A 6,000-nucleotide genomic window follows, 5' to 3' on the forward strand; every position below is an offset into this window, starting at 1 on the left:
TTCCTGGGCGTCTTGGACACCGGCAAAACTACGCTCCTCGCCGTCCTTCGTGGCGAGCTGTTTCCGACGTCCAGCGACGCCTACCGGGATCCCACATCACTTACACTTCACTACCGACAGTGGCTGCGGAAATTCGGCGTTCTTCCTCGTGCCGGGGGTTTCCTGGAGACACTCACTGGCCGGGAAATGATCTGCCTGCTGGCCGTGCTTCACGGAGTCCAGGACGTACCGCGCGCAACGAGGTCTATTCTGACCTCGACCTGGCCGAGCCTGACGCTGCCATCGCGTTGTGCAGCGCGAGCGCCAGGGTGCAGCTTTCGCTGGCTCTGGCGTTGATGGCCTTACCCAGGCTCTACCTTCCGGACCTTCAGGACTACAACAAGCAGACGCGCACTCTGTTGCGGCGAGTGCTGCGATGCCTTGGACAGCACAGCACCGTTATACTGACGTGCGAGCATCTTCGCCACTACAAGAGCCTATACGATCGCATCGGCATCCTGGCTGCTGGCGGCATTTAGGCTACATCCCGACAGACCAAACCACAATGTGAAATCCGGGTGTTGGTTGGTTTGTGGGGTTTAACATCCCAAAGCAACTCAGCTCTGAGAGACGCCGTAGTGAAGGACTCCGGAAATTTTGGCCACCTGGGGTTCTTTAACGTGCACTGACATCGCACTGCACACGGGTGCCTTGCTTTTGGCCTCCATCGAAAAGCGGTCGGGTGTACCTCGTACTTCGTCGCCGTAACCTCAGCCTTTTCATGTTTCACAGATATCTGCATATATAAATCTACTTTTGCTTACACGCCCTACGTTCCCCCGACAACCCGCCACATCTCAATGCACTCGTAGCGTATCATGTTTGATCTTTACGTGCTCGTACTTCTCGAACTTCGCTTATGCATAAGCAGTCGTTTTCAATTTCGCTCATGTGAACACTTCCAACCGATATTTGCTGCACTCATCCCTTACTTAAACCTCCTCAACAGGTTATTCATGCATGGCATATCGATGCCCAGCAAAATGTTTATACATGGTATGAAATCAATCAGCAGAATAAGAATTCTTTGCAGAGTGCGTGTGCAGAGGATCGGCCTCATTCAACCGATGTACTCCTCCTCTCTTTACGTTAACTTCATCAAAAATAAACTTCACTATAAAAGTACCGAAAAGCACGCCCGTCATTGAAATATAGGCACGTTGCCCTTGTTTTAACCTTTCTTATATCCGCCGTCTGGACAACGAAGCATGGAAAGAAGTGACAAGGTAATCATGCATGACCGGGCACGAAAGTTACAGCGGCTGCATTCGATATCAAGCGCGGCGATATATACACAGGCTGCACTCGATATCGCGAGATATGCTTCACGATCGCACTATCACGTAAAAATCAGCAAGTAGGCATGGCGCATGCTCCGGTATGACCGCTTCATCCCCCACGGAACACCTATTTTGAATGTGACCTCGAAGCCGTGCCACACGGTAGCTATGTGGGTAACGTGCTGAGCTCGCACACGCGAAGACGCTGGTTCGAATCCCAGCGCCTGCAGCGCTTAAGCCTTCGATCGCTGCGTTGCGGGGACTGAGATTCTTGCCAGTGTCGTTCCGGATCGTTTCAGAGTCCGGCTGTACACTTAGCCGCCGTGTGTGGTGGACAAGGCGAGGTGGTGTGCCTTTTAGGCACAGCATCTCCTCTCGCTGTCCCCCGGGCATCCGAAGGGTGGATGCCTGTTGCTGCTGGTGGTAGTTTTGTGCGCTACGGTACAACGGTAATGATGATAGAAGACGCAGTGCGGCGATTGTGCAAAATGCGGAACAAAGTTCAGAAGCGGCATCGTGCCTTTGTGTCTCACCAGTACAGTTTCCACATATACATGTCCGCCTGCTTCTGAAATAAATCGGCTTTGTCTCCAACTTCCCTCTCTTTGTTACCATGTTCTGTGTACCTGCTGTATCGTGTTCATTCCATTTAGGAAACGGTGATTGTAGAAATCCTTCATACTACAGTACTCTACAGTACATGAGAGAACGAACGATGCTGCGAAGAAAGATGTTGCCGAACGAAGTTGAAGATGTGAAATGAAGGGCAGGGTACGTGTGGTATATCCGTACGCGATGCTCCCGTTTATCACGAAACTGTTCTCTGCCTGCAATGACCCGAACTTCTCCGAAGCCGCTCTCGAGCTATAGTGAAAACGTGCGGTGACGCTACTCCCCTGGAAATAAGAGCTAGAACATGGTGCTGGGCTAGTTCGTTGATCACATTCAGTAAGAAGACAGCGCAAAAGAGAACCACAGACAAATTAAATCAGCTGATAATAGGGTTGTGGTGTGTCCCGTGCTCATCTATGGTTGACGTTTTTCGCAGTCTTTGTACCGAGTATAGAACACGGCGTAGAGGCAGTGCCAAGCGCGGAACAACATGCTTAAAAAAGTTCACATGTAAGAGAGCATGAAGTCGACGACGGCGCGAAACTAGAGTGCTCAGGCCCTTTCGTTTTTACCCTGCGCTCGGTAAGCACTAATCTTCATACACTAATCTAGCTTATCACGTTAATACTGTGGGATACGCGCTTGCCGAGGCTGCCCACGACCTCCGAAAATCGCGTTCGGTGCCCTTCCAACTAGCTCAACTTTCCGTATTATTCCAACTGAGCTACATCGGCCACTGTCCCTCCTTCTACTTTGTTCGGTATTAATGTTCTCTGTATACGATCGAACCTTGAGAGTGTTCACCAGCACCACCCTCAACCATAGCGGTGGACGTGTAACGTCATGTGTTACTGCCAGCGTCACGTAGAACGTGATCATGGGCGAGAGCGAAAGCTTTGCTAGAACCCTGTTACGCTACCTATGGCTTCAAGACTGCCAGAACCGAGACCCTCGTAAGCTGTAAGAAGGCAACGTTAATACCCAAGAAAGTAGCAGGAGGGGCAGCGGCCGATGTTGCTCAGGTGGAAGAGCACCGTACGCGATATTCGAGGGTCGTGGGTTCGTTTCCCACTATCGGCACATTCTTTTTCCTTCTGTGTGTTTAATTATCTTTCCCATAAACAGATTACATTACTAATTTATGTGATTATTGAAGTAAAAATAAAAAAAAAACAAAAAGAAAAGATATAGGCCTCGCCGACTGTTACCTTCTTTCCTTCACAATATGTAGAAGTGCTTCGATATACACATGTGTTTCATCTTTCCCGCTTCTTTCCTATAAGAGGATAGGGTAGTCTTTCTTGTGATATGTTGCCACCTGTCAAGGGTGGCAGGTGTAAGATGGTATTTACGTATACAAACCGTAGCAGGCAGGTCTTCCTAATTAAGTTTTAGCTTGACGACGCTGAGTTTCAGCAGGTGACAGGGGATTCGGAACTACGGCGCTTTTTACTGAGTGGTGAACGTCTGATAGATAATCCGATAGCAGGAATCCGCCTTCTATCAAGTAAAAACTGCGCTTCAGATATTACAAATAAAGGAAGTTCACTGACCCAGAGGCTACTGAATAGGAAATGGCTGCAGTTATATTGCAATGGGACGAACAGACGTCTAAAGATCGAAGACCGACGGCCCTCACATCCTGTCACAGACCTGCCCGGTAGATCTGTGACACGAAAATGGCACGAAAATCACAATGTGTATTCCGTTCAGCCGGTGCAACAACAGGCACGTCCTCTCGCGAAATATAGATGTCACAGAGCAGAGTGTTGGCTTTTGGTGTCTCTTTCAAGGGCTCGGACAGTGTTCCTGATGCAGAAAATAATGAACTGCTTCGCTCACACGCCGCCGAAGCGTTACTTATAGACATACAGACGGCGCAAAGTGAAATTCGTCCAAGGGGATCGATGTGCACTCATCCAAAGGAATAACTAAAGCTACTTTAGGAGGTAACGAATTCTTAATTGTCGTACGGCACGCAGACAAATCAGAAACAGACGCGAGAGCTCTGTGGGTTGGTTCGCCTGGCCTAGTTAGTTGTGTGCAATAACTGAACATTTCTGAATTTATTACAGTATTAGAACGAACACACTGCACTGAACTGGTAATAAAGAGGAATATACATAAGCCAATATTTGTGTCCAACCTTCAGATTATAAATGATGTAGCTATAAACAAAAAAGTTGTTCAGTTGCCGCCAGCAGAATTGACTCGAACTTAAGGTCGGGATTATTCTTTCAGTGGATCAAATTTGCTTTTTTTTTATGGCGGCTTTCATTGAAGATATCATAGTCAATTTACTTTCTTGATGTGAACAATCGTAGCAAAGTAGGAGCCTAGGGCAAGTTATAAGGCCTGATGTACGGACTCCACGACCTAACTCTCCTCTAATGTTCAAGCAGAAGTTTTAAGTCTGCACGTCTGCGACATCACACGCCGTCCTAGAGTGGAAGGGTTTAGCTTAGCTCATTTTTAAAGAAACACGCAACGTCGCAACAAGAAGTTGCTACAGTTTTCACCAAAGAAATTAGGTTTGTTTTTACGTCGACCTGCGGTTATTTCGTGAGGCTCGTACAGAGGGCGTAAATTTCGGCTTATTTTCCGGCACTCACTACTGACACTACCTGGTAATTAATAATGCATTCGATGGGCATATGTCTCATTTATTTTACTAGATTTTGCGTGCAAAATGTAAAACGTACAAAAGCGTACAAAATGTCCAACTAAATACTGCTAAGGACACATCTTCAATATGTTGGGAAAATGCCATTGGTCACAAACAGGTAGGTCGAGCTTGTTTCGCAACGCAATAAACAAAAAACAAGAGACACCCTCAAGTAATGTCATCCTGTATCCACGCAGCGAATGTTTCAATTAGGGGCTTCGTTCTTTTTAGACACATTTAAAGCACCACCCGCATTCAAGCGCAAAAGCTAATGCCTATTTTTCACTACATTCCGGATGACACAACAGGAAACACACCAAGTTCATGGAACCGTATTGAACAAGACGTATTGCCGGCAGGGGGCCCATGCCATCAAGCTGCCAGTAAGTGAAAGAAACAAACAAGACCCTACCACAAGTGCTACTGAACGTGGGCGCGATCTGTTCCGGTACACGTTATTTCGAACTCGTCCCCAGAGACGGAGGGACCGGGGAAGAGAAGGCGGCTGAATGGAACCTTCTCCAGTCAGTATTAGAGCTAAGTTGCGGAGGGAGTTGTTCTAGGAAACGAAAAAGAGAAACGTTTGCGAATAATTGAGGAAGAACCGACCTGTTGTCATGGTTGCTCGGTTGGTTCTGACGTGACTTTCCGAAGGAGTTCTTGTGCGGAGAGGAAAGACGCAGGAAGGTCTTGCCCGTCCCTGTCTCGCGTTCCTGTCTCTCTTGCCGCGTTGCCGCTGCTACATCGCGTAAATCCTGCTTAGTTCCGGACAGGTACTCTATCAGGACTCTTAGCTCCGTGTAGGCTACCGCGCTGTTCACATGGAAGATCAAAAAACAAAAGATAGGCATTTATGGAAAAAGAACCGCCCTTCGACGGGTTGTGAGGGAAGTGCGAGTCGAACTTGCAGGGTGATTTATTCTTCTGTCGTTTTCACATTAGTCCTTAATAATGCTTTTCTCTGATTTGCCCGGTCGTTTGGAGGAGGTGTGTCTAGTGGGCTTGCAGCTATTTTCCGAGAGTTTAAGCTGATACCGGCCGAGGCTCTCAATAAAACTTTTATTTATTATTTCGCCTGCTTTTCTTTTCTACGGTTTTATCACATATCTACGGTAAGGATAGCCTAATTAAATCCTACACTCTGGCGAACATTATCCGCGAAGCACGACCGCAGGAAAGAAACTACAGTCGACAGTCGAAACTATTCCCTCAAGCAACCGTACGCGTTACAAGCAAAACAGACTACTACTATTACAGCCCCATATCCTGTGGTTTAACATACAATTTGAAAAATTGGGGGAAAGCTTAAGTTCCGCCGATAAGGTATGACGCGATAGCATTTCACGCACACGGACAATGTTGTTTCTCTTTTCAATCTGTTTATTTTTATTTGTATAGAGATTA

The sequence above is a fragment of the Amblyomma maculatum genome, chromosome 9, assembly GCF_055883805.1.
Source record: "Amblyomma maculatum isolate TAMU_Amacu chromosome 9, ASM5588380v1, whole genome shotgun sequence".
Taxonomy (NCBI): Eukaryota; Metazoa; Arthropoda; class Arachnida; order Ixodida; family Ixodidae; genus Amblyomma; species Amblyomma maculatum.